Source organism: Chrysochloris asiatica, unplaced genomic scaffold, assembly GCF_000296735.1.
Source record: "Chrysochloris asiatica unplaced genomic scaffold, ChrAsi1.0 scaffold00125, whole genome shotgun sequence".
Lineage (NCBI taxonomy): Eukaryota > Metazoa > Chordata > Mammalia > Afrosoricida > Chrysochloridae > Chrysochloris > Chrysochloris asiatica.
The window spans coordinates 4,077,781-4,093,523 of NW_006408643.1; positions in this window are offsets into that span (position 1 = coordinate 4,077,781).

Below are 15,743 nucleotides of genomic sequence, written 5' to 3' on the forward strand. Positions count from 1 at the left end.
TAAAGGCTCCAGACATCATGGATTGGGAAGAAGTGACCACCACTGCTCTGGGTCCAAATGACTGCCCACAGGATTAGGGCCCCTGAGCATGAAGCAGGGACTGATACTTTACACACTGAATTTGGGATGGGGGTTGTGCAGCTGGGGACACGAAATCTGAGGGAAATGTGGGGCGAGCACTCATTAAATACGCGTGAGTGTGGAGACATTCCGTTCTAGCAGACATCTTTCTGTTTTCATTGTAGACAATGCACTCAGGAAGGAATCTGGTTGGCAGTTTGGAATCCACCCAGTGGATCCAAGGAAGAAAGACCTGCCAACCAGTTTCCGTGAAGATGACAGCTGAGGAAACCCTGTGGGGACAGTTCTACTCTGTCACATGGGGTCACTAAGAGTCAGAATTGATTAGAAGAGTTAATAGAGCGAGCTCTCCATCGGCAGAGAGTAGCAACCTGCAAGAAGAAGACTGGTTCCGGTAATCATCAGAACTAACTCTTGCTACTCCACCATTTCCCCCAAAAACTGCTTCCGAGTATAGTATGGATGCTGGTAGTACTTCACAATGTTGTTGTTGTTAAGTGCCGTGGAATCAGTTTCGACTTATAGCCACCCTATATAGGGTTTCCGAGGCTTTCGTCTTTTGTGGGAGTGGCTGGTAGGCTTTAACTGTGGACCTTGTGGTTCACAGTCCAGTGCTTATCCTCTGGAACTACGTTATCTATAATAAGGTAATATTGTTGTGACCTCGTTTTGCAAAGGAAGAAACAGGCACAGAGAGGTTAAGTCACTTGCCCGACATCATTCAACCAAAAAATGTTAGAGGCAGGATTTGAACCTGTGCCTTCTGGTCCCAGAGTCTTCACTATATTGAAGAAGCTTGGGGAGTCAAGAGGGACTGTAACATCCTCCCTGCCTTCTTGGGGCTTGCTGCTGAGTGGGGCAATTGTTTGTCATTGTTAGCTGCCATTAGAGTGATCAAGCCGTGGGCTCCATAGAATCTTTCCTGATTGCTTTTCGCAAGTGGGTCTCCCAGTCTTTCTTCCTAGTCTCTCTTAGTCTAGAAGCTCTGCCGAAACCCGGTCAGCATCCTCACAACACACAAGACTCCACATGGTGGCTGCCCATGAGGTACATTGAGCAAGACTGAACCCACATCTCCCATCTAGAAGGGGAGGATTTTACCATTGCATCATCTCTGTCCCCATAATAAACACTATTCTTGTCACTGTTCAGCACCATCGAGTTGGTTTCATCTTATAGTGACACTGTATAGGGTTTCCAAGGAGCGGCCAGTGGATTTGAACTGCTGAACTGTCCAGGGCTTATCCTACAGAGCCACTCCTGAATCTCTTAACTGAAGCCAGTGGGACCAGATATGTTTTGGAATCAGAACTTCCTAGGTTTCAGAAAGTTGATAAAATGCACTCAGCATATAATATATAACACCTCCAACAGGGCCTGAGGCAGCTGGCCCAATCCCCCAATCATACATGGTAACAAAAATGGGAATATTCACAAAAATGAAATAAATAATGGAAGCAGCAGTCAAGAAATCAAATGGCATATTGCATTGGATAAATCTGCTGCAAAAATAACATCTTGGAAGCGTTAAAGAGCAAAGATGTCACTTAAATGATTAAGGTGTACCTGTCCCAAGCATGTTGTTTTCAATAGCTTCATATGCATGTGAAAGCTGGACAATAAATAAGGAAGACTGAAAAAGAATGGATGGTTTGGAATTATGGTGTTGGCAAAGAATCTTGAATACACCATGGGTACCGACTCGATGGCACCTAACAACAACAACAACAACCTGAAGAACAAACAGATTTGTCTTGGAGAAAGTACAGCCATTCTGTTCCTTTGATTTGAGGATGGTGAGAATTAAGTTGGCTAGCTTTGGCTACGTCATGAAAAAAAAACTAGTCATTAGAAAAGGAGAAATCCTACTTAGTAGTCAAAAAAAAACAAACCAAGCCATCGATTCTGACTCATGTGACCCCACGTAGAATTTCTTCATGGTGACTCAGTAGAATTACTCCCTAGGGTTGTTTTTATTTTGTTTTGAAGCCTTTATTGTGAAGTGAGTGATGTTTAAATGGCAGAACATCAGTTTTGTACACAAAATATACAATCGTTTAAACAACCAAAGGATACATTTTGCAGACCAGCCCCCTGCCTGCCAGCACACAGCCTTTCTCTTTCCATGAGTCTAGAGTCTTCAGCTGCTCTATCTCTCTGTGCTATGTTCTTTACCTCTGTCTCTGGTGTCACTACTTCTCTGGTTAGGATCCCATATTCCACTCATGCTCTTCTCCCTTGATGGTTCTAGGACCTTCTGTTTCTGGAATGTAAGATGAACTACTCCCCCCTTTTTGTTAAACACCTTCTACCTTTACAGTTGTGACAGTCACAATTAGTCATGATAACAATTACTCACTATTGAATCAAAAGAATCCCATCTCCTTTCTCCAGACTCATCTAGACAAGATGGAAACGATTCAGTGGGGATTCTACCTTCCCCATTCACTCTGAAACTAAACTCCCTCATGAACATTTGTAATCTAGTCACTTTGTGCCTTTATTGTTGTTGTTGTTATGTGCCGTGGAGTCGATTCCGACTCATAGTGACCTTGTACAGGGTTTCCGAGGCTGTAAATCTTTATGGGAGCAGAAAGCCTCATCTTTCTCCCGTGGAACAGCTGGTAGTTTCGAACTGCCGACCCTGAGGTTCACAGCCCGATTCGTAACCACTACGCTATGAGAGCACCCCCATTTTAGGTAGCCAATGTCTGAATTGCCCGTCCCTATCAACCCTATATACTGAAGGGATATGCTTGACCCTTGATTTGACGGTTCCTTCCCTTTCAGTTGGTATTTTGTGCTACTACATCTATAAGATAAGGTCAAGTTCATCAACTTGTAGCAATTTACACTTGGCTTCCTTTATCAAATTTCTTTATCTTCCTCAAATTGAGTTCTGTCCATCAAGCCATCGAAGCTAGGTCAAATGGATACTATCTGCAAGTTTGGGTGTTCTTGCGTGCCTCCCTTCATGTCCTATCAGCTGGATGCTACTCTCTCAGCTCTAGCCCTCTGTGGTTAGGTCAGTGTCCATGGGCTCTGTGGTTCCCAAGTCTCCCCAAACTTCAAACCAACCAGCCATTTCTCTTCTCTCTCTCATCTCAAGGTCGACAAACATCTATGGAACATGGTCAAGTTCAGCCCAGTGTCTTTGTTACTGCGTCTCCCCAACTTCAATTCACAAGTAGACCAATGCAGTCACCAACGAACTTGCAAGGCTGCTCGTGTGTTCCCTTTGAGTTTCAGTCTTAGAAGGGGGGTTGTCCTGAAGCAACTTGATGGCTTGCCTTGACGGCTCCCAGGCGAACAGCTTGCTTGTTCTTGTAATAACCAGTCTGTTTTTGTTTTTGTTTTCCTTCTGATCTTTCACTCAAGAAGTGTCTCTGTTCCATTAGCTACCCCAGGTTCATCTGCATGTCCTTTCGAGGGGGAATGTCCCACCTCAGTAGGTTCTGGATGGGGCTCAGGTTTCCACCTAGCGTCCTACACACTGCAAAGTCTCCGCAAGAAGCCTATTTCACTGGGCAAGTTCTAGAATCCCTTTTAGGTATTCCAATCAGTTATAGGCTGAAGATGGGCTTACATGCTTTCTGTAATCATGTTTCCTGATATTCATTTCTATCCCACTCAAGTGTCTATTTTACATTAGTAGGCAGAGAAAACCAATATTCATGATACAATCTATCACCTTAACATTATGTCTCTTTTTGTACTCATTCAGATTATGCTTCAATCCCTGTATCACAGAGCCCTGTTGTTCCAAGGTTGAGCATACATCACTATTTACCTCTGTCCCATTTAGCCCATGCAAACCTTCCTACGTGTCCATAGGGTTTTCTTGGCTGTAACTTTATAGATGGGAGTAAGATGAGGCTTTCTGCTCCCACGAAGATTTAAAGCCTCTGAAACTCTATACAGGGTCACTATGAGTTGGAACTGACTCGACGACACTTAACCATCTTATAGCTGCTGATCACCAAGCCTTTCTTCCGCAGACCACTAATTCAAACCGCCACTTTTTCAGTTAGCAGTTGAGAGGTAACCATTTGTGAGGTAAAGTGGAGAGTCATTGTAAATGAGGTAAGCCCTCCACGACCTGGACTGACACAATGGCTGCAACAAAAGACCCAAAGATACCAGTAATCTCTAAGATAGCACAAAACTGCGCAGTGTTTCATTCTTACGTGCACGGGGTTGCCATGAGTCAGGGCCAGCAGTAACAAACAGTGACAATTGACCACAGGCCAAGACCCACATGAGTTTTAGAATCTTGCTTACAAATGTCGTGTCTGTGTTTGATTCTTTTTCTCAAGAATTTTAAAACAGCTTTTGTTGTTGTCAGCTGCCATTGAGTCAGAACCAACTCATAGCGACCCCATGCACAGCAGAATGAAACAATGTCTGATCCTGGGCCAACCTCACTACCACTGCCACACTCGACGCCATCAATGATGCCACCTGGCTGATCCATCTCGTTGGGGGTCTTCCTCTTTTTCTCTGACCCTCCACCTTACCCAGCATGACATCCTTCTCCAGCGACTTATTAAGATATCATTTATATATCATACAATCCACCCATTTAAAGTATACAATTCAATGCTTCTTAGTATACTTACCAGGTTAGACAATGATCACAATCTAATTTTAAGCATTTTTGTCTCCCTCTAAAAGGAACTCAGAAGTCCTGTGGGTTAATGCAAGGTCGGAGGTTCAAGTTCACCAGCCACTCTTCAGAAACCCCATATAGGGTCTCTCTGAGTCAGAACTGATTCTACGTGGCACTTAACGACAACCACCAAAGGAACATTGTACCCACGGTCACTCTCCAGTTCCCTTACTCATCCCTACCCTAAACCATAGTCACACATCTATTTCCCATCTCTATAGATTTGCCTGTTCTGAACATTTCATAGAAATGGAAATATACAAGGATGAGACAAAAAGTATTGCCCGTAGGGTTCTAGTTCATATATGACACGGTTTATGCCAAACAACACCAGTGTAAACGTGTCTCTGTGATCAGTGGACAGCTGCAGGCAAGTTCTCTCAGGAGTGCACATGTTGTGGTCTCGTTAGGGGGGCTTCAAATAAAGGTCCAAGCACAACAGTGGCCTCCGAGGGATCTGCTGGGCCAGTTGCATCGAGGCTGAGAGGTCAGTTCAGAAAGTTAAGATGACTGCTTTTGGGCACTCCAAAGGGGTCATCTGGTTAGATTTTCTTCAGGGACACTGGATGATCATGGGGGCTTATTAAGAAACAGTTATAAGAAAATTGGAAACGGCAATGGCGAGAAAAAGGCCAGGAAAGTTGCGCTGAGGAATTTTTCCCCTTTACAACAATTCACCTGCTTACTCTTCAAGGGTAGCAAGGGCAGTCCTAGGCGAGACTTATTGGGAAATACTCCCACAGTTCGATTGCCTTTATCTTGTCATTCCAGACTTCTTTTTATTCCTCAAACTCAAAGAAAATTGAAAAGGAACACAATTTGAATCTTGCAAGGATGCCAAAACAGCCATTTTACATGATGAAAATAAACAGAAGAGCTCAGAATTCTCCATAGCAGGGTTGTTACTAAGTGCTATTAAGTCGGTTTTCCCTGTTTAGGATTTCTGAGGAGCAGCTGGTGGGCTTGAACAGCTGACCTTGCAGTTCAAACCGACATTGCAGTCCAGTGCGTTAACCCACAGCACCACACCAGGACTCCAGGGCAGGGTTAGAGAGATAGAAACACCACCTTCAGAATTGTATAGACCTAACCAACTGATCCATTTTGGAAGAAGTGCAGCCAGAGCGCCCTCTGGAGGCCAGGTTGGTCAAACTTCATCTCTCATACTTCAGACATATTGTCAGGAGGGACCAGTCGCTGGAGAAGGACATCATGTTTGGTAAGGTGGAGGGTAAGAGAAAAAGAGGAAGACCCCCAATGAGATGGATTGGCCAAGTGACAGCATCGATGGACTCAAGCGTGGCAATGGTAGTGAGGTTGGTCCAGGATTGGGCAGTGTTTCATTCTGCTGTGCACAAGGTTGATATGAGTCGCTGCTGACTTGATGGCACCTAACAACAACAACCAACTGAGAGGGAAGGAGTCTTCACATCAAGGATCAATCCTATCCTGTCTATATACTCATGGAAAGAGAAAGGCTGTGTGCTGGCAGCCAGGAGGCAGGCTTGCAGAACATGCCTTTGGTTGTTTAAATGATTATATATTCCTGCGTGTTGTTGTGTACATAAAAAACAAACAAACAAAAAACCAGAGGGACTAGAAGCAAATAGTGTTGAATGATGATGAAAAGAAGGGATTGTATTCGTTGCAATGAAACAACATACGATAGAATGAGTGTAAAACCGATGTTCTCCCATGTAAACTATCACTCAATACACAGTAGTTTCACAATTTGATATTTTTGTTGAATGAAGAGTGCCACGGTTTTGTAGCAGCTCTGATCCCTTCGTACTGGGGACCAGTTCACTTCTCTGTCCTCTTTCTCCCCAACTCAAGCCCTTGGTTGCCATTGTGCTGATCCAGCTACAGTCCAGCCAAATGTCACCACAAGGGTGACAACAAAGCTCAAACTGGGCTGATGGTTATGTTCAAGCTCCATCCGCTGCCCAGCAAATCAGCTCCCTGCCCCAGTCTTATCTTAGGAAATAGGGGAGCCCTCTTGGAGTTAGCCCTGTAGGGGAGGCAGCCTTCCCCCAAATTGTACTCAGACACACATAGCAGGTTCTAGGGGGAGGGAAGTTCTGCCTGCCGCATGGTCTCCACACCCTTTCAACTTTGCCTGGCCAGGCCTTTACTTTCCCAGGTTCCCCAAACTCGACCGATAAACAAAACCAGAGGAATCGGTTCCAAGCCATAGAGACCCCATGGCACAACATAACAAAACACTGCTTGGTCCTATGCCAGCCACACAATGGTTGTTATGTTTGGACCCATTGCTGCCACTGCATCAATCCATCTTGTTGAATCTTTCTCTCTTTTGATGACCCTCCATTGTACCAAACATGATGTCCGTCTCCAGGGACTGGTCCCTCCTGACAACCTGGCCAAAGGATGAGAGACAAATTCTCACCATCCTGGCTTCTAAGGAGCACTCTGGCTGTACTTCTTCTAAGACAGATTTGTTTGTTCTTCTGGTAGTCCATGGTATTTTCAGTATTCTTTGCGAACACCATAATTCAAAAGCATCAATTATTCTAAGGTCTTCTTTATTCATTGTCCAACTTTTGCATGCATATGAGGCGATTGAAAAATAATACCATGGTTTGGGTCAGGCACACCTTAGTTCTCAAACTGACATTTTTACTCTTGAACACATTAAAGAGGTCTTGTGCAGCAGATTTACCTGATACAATAAACACATCATTTGATTTCTTGACTGCTGCTTCCATGAATATCAACTGTGGATCCTTAGTAAATTTAATTCTTTGACAATTTCAATCTTTTCTCCATTTATCATGGTGTTATTTCTTGGTCCAGTGGTGAGGATTTTCGTTTTCTTTACATTGTGGTACAATCCATACCGAAGGCTGTAGTCTTTGATCTTCATCAGTAAATATTTCAAGTCCTCTTTGCTTTCAGCAAGCAAGGTTGTATCATCTGCATATCACAGGTTGTTTTTCATCCTCGGTCTGACAAGCCCCAAATCCCTGCCATTTCTGGAGTTGGTTGTGATGTTTCTACTGCCTCTTTAGATTACTTTTTCCACCTTTTATTTTTTTTAAGATGCATTGTGATGTAAAAAAATTTTTCACTTTAAAAGTTAGACATGCTATATGAGTCAGAGGAGCTAAAATCCCTTCCCTAGTAATGATCAGTTTTGTTGATGTTGTTGTTAAGCGCCGCCGAGTCAGTTCAGACTTACAGCAACCCTGTGTAGGGTTTCCAAGAGTGACTGGTGGTTTTGAACTGCTGACCTCTGGTTACCAGTCCATTGCTTATCCTGCTTTACCACACCAGAGCCCTGTTGATGTTGAGGGCGGGTAAAGTGTTGGGAGAGAACATTCCACAGCTGGATGTTGAGGTCAGGAGCCTTGATGGCACAGTGGATTAAGCATTGGGCTGCTATCTGCAAGGTCAGCAGTTCAAACCCATCAATTGCTCAATGGGAGAAAAATGTGACAATCTGTTTACTTAAAGGTCATAGCCTTGGAAACCCTATGGGGCAGTTCTACTCTGTCCTAAGGGTCACTATGAGTTGGAATAAGTATCAATGGGTTTGGTTAGGTCTCAGTTTCTGATGAGTCTGTTGTGCCCTCGGTCTATGACTCTTATAATGTTTTTTTTTTTGCATTCCTTGTGGTTTTGGCATGCTGATCAAATAATCCAAGACGCTGGATTATATGAAGAAGAATGTGACATCAGGATTGGAGGAAGACTCATCAACAACCTGAGAGATGCAGAAGATACAACCGTGCTTGCTGGAAGCAAAGAGGACTTGAAATACTTACTGATGAAGATCAAAGACCATGTATGGCCTTTATTATGAATTGCACCTCGATTTGAAGAAAAAGAAAGTCCTCACAACTGGACCAATAAGTAACATCATGAAAAATGGAGAAAAAAATTGAAACTGTCAAAGGTTTCATTTTGCTCAAATCCACGATCAGCACTCCCGGAAGTAGCAGTCAAGAAATCAAACGACGTATTGCATTAGACAAATCTGCTGCCCAAGACCACTTTAAAGTGTTCAAGAGCAAAGATGTCACTTTGAAGACTAAGGTGCACCTGACCCAAGCCACGGGACACTGTGGATTAATGCTCTGGACTGCAAAGTCAGTTTGAACCTCAAGGTCGGTGGTTTAAGCTTACCTGCTCCTTGGAAACTCTATACAGGGTCGCTATGGGTTGGAACTGACTTAACAGGAGCAACAATATGCACGCAAAAGATGGACAATGAATATAGAACGCCGGAGACGAATTGTTGCATTTGAATTATGATATTGGCGAAGAATATTGAATGCACCATGGACTACCAGAAGAACAAACACATCTGTCTTAGAAGAAGTACAGCCAGAATGCTCCTTAGAAGCCAGGATGAGGAGACTTGGACTCCAATACTTCAGACATGTTATCAGGAGGGACCAGTCCCTGGGGAAGGACATCATGTTTGGTAAAGTGGAGGGTCAGTGAAAAAGAGGAAGACGTCCAATGAGATGGATTGGCACAGTGGCAGCAGAAACGGGCTCAAACATAACAATGATTATGAGGTTGGTGTGGAGCCGGGCACTGTTTCCTTTGGTTATACATAGGGTCGCCGCAGATAAACAGGAAATGATTTGTGTCCAATTACAAACTTAAAGTTCAGCTATTCTAACATGCTTACTGGTACCACAGGAGAAAGGTTGGCCATTTGGTTACCATTTGTTGGTAGGTTTTGATTCTGAAATCGTGACACCCCCCCCCCCCCCGCCCCCCCCCAGTGATGGAGTAGAACTGCCCCACAGGGTTTCCTATATGCTATCTTTTTTTTTTTTTTCCAAAGCTTTTATTTTAAATGAGTGTTAGTTTACATGGGAGAGCATTGGTTTTACATTCATCCTATCGTATTTCGTTTCATTGCAATGATTACAATCCCTTCCAAGCATCATCATTCAACTGTATTTGCTTCCATTCCTTCTGTTTTTGTTTGTTTGTTTTAAATGTACACAAAAACACTCAGAATTATATAACCATTTATACAGACAAAGGACACAGTCTGCAAGCCTGCCTCCTGGCCGCCAGCACATAGTCTTTCTCTTTCCATGAATCTAAAGTCCTCAGTTGCTCCTTCTCTCCATGTCCCCACCTCTGCCTCCATCTCTGGTGTCGCTACTTCTCTGAACAGAGTCCCACATTCTGCTCATGCTCTTCTCCCTTGATGGTCCAAGGGTCCTCTGTTCCTGGAATGTTAGATTAACTACTCCCCCTTTTTTGTTACACAACCTTTAGCTTTACAGTTGTGACCATCATAATTAGGTATGATAATGACTGTTGTTGTTAAGTACCGTAGAGTTGGTTCTGACTCATAGTGACCCTGCACAGAGTTTCCAAGGCTACAAATCTTTACGGGAGCAGAAAGCCTCATCTTTCTCCCACAGAACAGCTGGTAGTTTCAAACTGCCGACCTTGAGGTTAGCAGCCCAATTCGTAACCACTGCACTACCAGAGCTCCTTATAATAATACCTACTCACTATTCACTAATCATAAGGATCTTATCCCCATCTCCTTTCACCAGAACTATCTAGACAAGAGGAACACTGTTCAGTGGGGATTCTACCTTCCCTTGTACACTCTGAAACTAAAATCCCTCTTGAAAACTTGTAAGTCAGTCACTTTGTGCCTTTATTTGTTGTTGTTAGGTGCCATCAAGTTGGTACCAACTCATAGCGACCTTATACAGAACAGAATGAAACACTGCCTGGTCCTGGGCCAACCTCACAATTGTTGCCACACTTGAGCCCATTGATGCTGCCTTTACAGCACCCCCATTTTAGGTAACCAATGTCAAAGTTGCTCATCCCAATCAACCCTGTATACAGAGGGGATAGGATTGATCCTTAATGTGAAAACTCCTTCCCTCTCAGTTAATATGTTGAGCTATTAGATCTATAAGTATAGGTCAAGTGCATCAAATTTAGCAATTTACACTTGTTTCCTTTATTAAATTTCTTTATCTTCCTCTAGTTGAGTTCTGATCATCAAGCCATCGAGGCTAGGTCAAATGGATACTGTCTGCAGGTTTGGGTGTTCTTGTGCATCTCCCCTCACTCCATATCAGCTGGATGCTTCACTCTCAGCTCTAGCCCTCCGTGGCTATGTCCTTGTCCATGGGCTCAGATGTCACCAGGTCTCACCACACTTCGGACCAAGCAACCCTTTCCTCTTCTCTCTCTCATCTCCAGATCAACTGGAGTCTGTGGAACATGGTCAAACTCATATGCTGTCGTCTTTACAGGAATAGATCACCCAGAGTCACTGGGTGGGGTTCAAACCACCAAACTTTTGGTTAGCAACTGAGTGCTTAACCATTACGCCACCAGGGCTCTCACTATAACAATCACCGCCAAGAGAGCCCTTGGAAGAAGTTCTGCTCTGAAACACATGGGGTCACTATGAGTTAAAACCAACTCTTTGCCAGCATCTTTGTTTTTATGTCAAACAGGGATCTGAAGATGACCAAGAGGGGGCTTCAGAAAGTTTGTGGGAAAATGAAATGAAAAAAATAATGGAAAATCTTTACAGCGAGAATCATTCCCACCCCCTCCATACACAGAGTACACAGGGATGGGCAACTTGGACATTGGCTACCCAAAATGGGGGGTGGGGCTACAAAGGCAAGAAGTGACTGGCTTACAAGCTTTCAAGAGGGAGCCAAGATCCAGAGGGCGTGGAGGAAGGTAGAATCTCCACTGAGTAGTAACCAATCTGTCTAGGCGGGGCTAATGAAAGGAAATGCAGATAGGTCTCTTGTGATACAATAGTGAATAATTGTTATCAGGACTGATTGTGAGGGTTGGAAATGTAAAAGTAGATGTTTTGTAGCAAAAAGGAAGGGAGTGGCTGACTTTGCAGTCTAGGAGCGGAGGTCCCTGGGTCCATCAAGGGAGAAGAGCAGAGAACGGGGCCCTACCCAGAGAAGCAGTGATGCCTGAGATGGAGGCAGAGACGATGATGTGGAGAGATGGAGCAGCTGGGGACTAGAGACCCAGAGAGACAGAGGGGCTGTGTGCTGATGACCAGGGGGCAGGCTTGCAGGGTATATATACCCTTTGGTTGGTTGATGATGCATGGAGGGGATTGTAACCATGACAATGTAGTGATATATGATAGGATGAATGTAAAGCTAATGTTTTCCCATGTGAACTATCACATAATTTATAATAAAGCATAAAAAAAAGAAGATAATGCAATTCTTTCAGGAACTGTTTGAAGCCCACTCATATTTCCCTTCCCTTAAGTCAAGGGGTTATAGGATAAGCACTGGACTGAAAGGTCATTTTGAACCACAAAGTCGGTGGTTCAAATCCACCAGACACTCCTTGGAAACCCTATACAGGGTCACTACAAGTTGAAACCAACTCAATGGCACTTAACAACAACAACAAGCCAAGGAAATGTAGGATAAACACTGAACTACTAACCACAAGGTTGGTGGTTCAAGTCTACCATCTGTTCAAATCCGTCGGTGGTTCAAGCTCACCAGCCACTCCTATACAGGAAACCCTATACAGGGTCACTGTGAGTCGGAACGGACTCAACAGCACTTAACACGACAACAAAGTCTCCCACAGCAATAAAAACAAAATGTAAGTCAAAGCAGAACTCACAAAAATCAGGAGTTGTTCGGAGCCAAAACTTGGGGGAACATTCTGTTACACAGAGTTGAAGGCGAGGACAGCCCTGCAGACAAAAATTATTCTTTTCAAAAAAGAAAGAAAAAAAATCTCAAAAAGCCATTTTGTTCACCTGCTCGGCCTGCAACTCGGAATTCATTAAAATCCCGAAGAGATGGGGCAAAGGAAGCGGTGAATTCTAATTTTCTGTTTGCATTTCAATCAGGGCAGACAATGGGGTCCTGTGGCTGGAGGGTTCCAGGAGAGGCTGGAGCGGGCCTGTCCCCCACACCGCTGCGGACCCCCAGATAAAGGGCGACTCGGCCAGACCGCACTTTACAAAGAAATACTGCCTCCACCCCCCCAGCCCCCCACCCCCCACATTCCATTTTGGGGCTTTGTCTGCCCTCGGCTGCCTGGCCTCCCCTGGCTCAGACCCTTTTCAAACAGGGCTCTGGTTGAGTGCCTCTCTTGAATAACCAAGCTGGCTGTGATTTGGGGCGCAGCTGAGGGTTCCCAGCTCTGGGATGGCTTACCCTCCTCCCTCCCAGTCTGTGTTGTTCTTACTTCCCCCACCCCCACCCCAACTCATACACAACAAAACAAAAGGCTGCCCAGTCCTGCATCAGCCCCAAGATTGTTTGCAGAGGGGGCCATGGTGGTCTGTGGGATTTTCACAGGCTGGCACGGTGCTGTAGGATAAGCACTGGACTCCTAATTGCAAGGTTGGCAGTTCAAACCCACCAGCCACTCCTTGGAAACCCTATACAGGGTCGCTGTGGGGCAGAACAGCCTCAAGGGCCAACAATGACAACAAAGATGACCTGGGCTTTTTCTCCTAGTCCATCTTAGATTAAGGTGTGACGAGACTTGTTCAACATCCTAGCAACATGTCAGCCTCCATGGCTGGGAGTTGAACCCCCTTCTCATGCATGGAAGCCAAGAATTCTACCACTGAACTGACCCTGCGTCAGTCCCCATCCCCTACTGGACTTCAAGTCCACCTACAGCAGTGAGGCCCCCAAAACTCACCTCAATAAACCTGCCTCATTGTGAGGCTCACAGGGAGGCAAGGATTTGGGGAGAGGGCCTCAAACAACCTTGATGGACCTGTAGGTAGGGGAGGGCATTCCTTGCAGGGGACACGAGCCTGGGCAAAGACCATGAGGCTGGGTCTGAACAAGACTGGGCACAGCCTCCCCCCCAAAACCCAAACCAAACCAAGTCTGCTGTTGTCAAGCCGACTCCACGTCAGGTTGAGTCCATGAGAGTCAGAGAAGAATTTCTTCACGGGATTTCATGGGTGTGACTTATTTTCCAGGTCTTCCTTCCAAGTCACCTTGGGGTGGGTTTGAACCACCAACCTTTTAGCTAGTAGTAAATCACTTAATCATTTGTGCCACCCACACTACCATACCTCATTCGTTCTGTATTTGTGGATATGTGCATGTGAGGGTTAACAAAAAATGTGTTGCTTCAAAATCATGCATCCCTTGTTCAACAACAAAAATATCCAAATGTAAAGCTATTATTTATTAACATCTCCTCCATTTAGGTCTATGCACACCGGAAGGCAGTGTTTCCATTCTTCCAACCCTTCCCTGAAGGATTCTGCAGTCTTCAATAGACACCACATCAAAAGAGTCGATTTTACACTCTCAAGGGACACAAATTATGTTTCCTTCCAATGTTCTTTGAGTTTGGGAACCAAAAAAGAAGGCTGGAGACGCAAGATCAGTGCTGAAGGTGGACGGGGGCAAGGTTTCCTGTCAAAATTCTCAGAAGACAACTCTTGTTACCCTCAAAGAATGAGCAGGTACTGTGTCGTAAAGGACACATGTCGTAAAATTCCTCTGTGTAACTTTCTTACCCTTCTCAGCAGAACAGCTTTCAGTTTTATTTAAACTCCTTCCTAATAAGCCCCTGTGAACATCCTATGTCCTTCACAAAAATCTATCAAGATGACCCCTTTGCCATTCCAAAATAGAGTCGCCATAACCTTCTGAGCCGACCTCGCTGCCTTGAATTGAGCTGACCTGGCAAATCTTTTCAAACGTCACTGTTTAGATTGAATCTTTTTTGAAGACATATTACTGAGAGAACCTCTCTGCAGCAATCCACTGATGTGAGATATGTTTAAACACATTTGTTGTTGTTATTAGGTGCCATCAAGTCGGTTCAACTCACAGCACAATGAAGCACTACTCTAGCCTCATAATTCGTATGTTTGAGTCTCTCTTGGGGTCTTCTTCTTTTCCACTGACCCTCAACTTCAATAAACAAGTCTCACCATCCATGCTTCTAAGGAGCATTTGGCTGTATTTCTTCCAAGACAAATTTGTTTGTTTTTCTGTCAGTCCATGGTATTTTCAATATTCTTCACAAACATCATAATTCAAAAGCATCAATTCTTCTTTGGTCTTCCTTATTCATTGTCCAACTTTCACATGCTAAGAGGTGAATGAAAATACCATGGCTTGGGTCAGGCATACCTTAGTCCTCAAGCTGGCATCTTTGTTCTTCAATACTTTAAAGAGGTCTTGTGCAGGAGATTTGTCCAATGTAATATGTTGGTTGATTTTTTTTACTACTGCTTCCATGAGTGTTGATTGTGGATTTGAGCAAAACGAAGTCTTTGACAACTTCAATCTTTTCCCATTTACCCTTGGTCCAGTTGTGAGGCTTTTTGCTTTCTTTACATCGAGGTGCAATCCGTACTGAAGGTTGTAGTCTTCGATCTTCATCAGTAAGTATTTTCAAGTCCTCTTTGCTTCAAGGTTGTGTTGTTTGCACATCTCAGGTTATTAAAGAGTTTCCCTCCAATCCAGCTTCTCAGATTATTTGTTCAGGATACAGATTGAATAAGTATGGTGAAAGGACACAACCCTGGCGCACACCTTTTCTGATTTTAAATCATTCAGTATCCCCTTGTTCTGTTTGATCAACTGCCTCTAGGTCTATGTACAGGTTCTGCATGAGCCTGGAATACCTATTCTTCTTTTGTCTTCAAATTTGTTTTATCAGAGATTAGCATTGTCACTCCTGTTCATTTTTTATTGCAATTAACGGTATATTTTATTCCATCCTTGAACTTAAAGTCCGTTTTTGTCTTTGTGTGTAAGGTGTGTCTCTTGCAGGCAGCATGTTAAAGGATCTTGTTTTTTTATCCATTCTGCCACTCTCTGTCTCTTAACTGGTGCATTTAATCCATTGACATTCAGTGTAATTATCGATAGGCAATGTCTGTTGTGCTGTGGTGGTTTGAATTGCTGTGATTCTGAGGGCTCTGCCACCGGTATTTTAAATAACCATCAGGGTCACCCATGGTGGACAGGTTTCA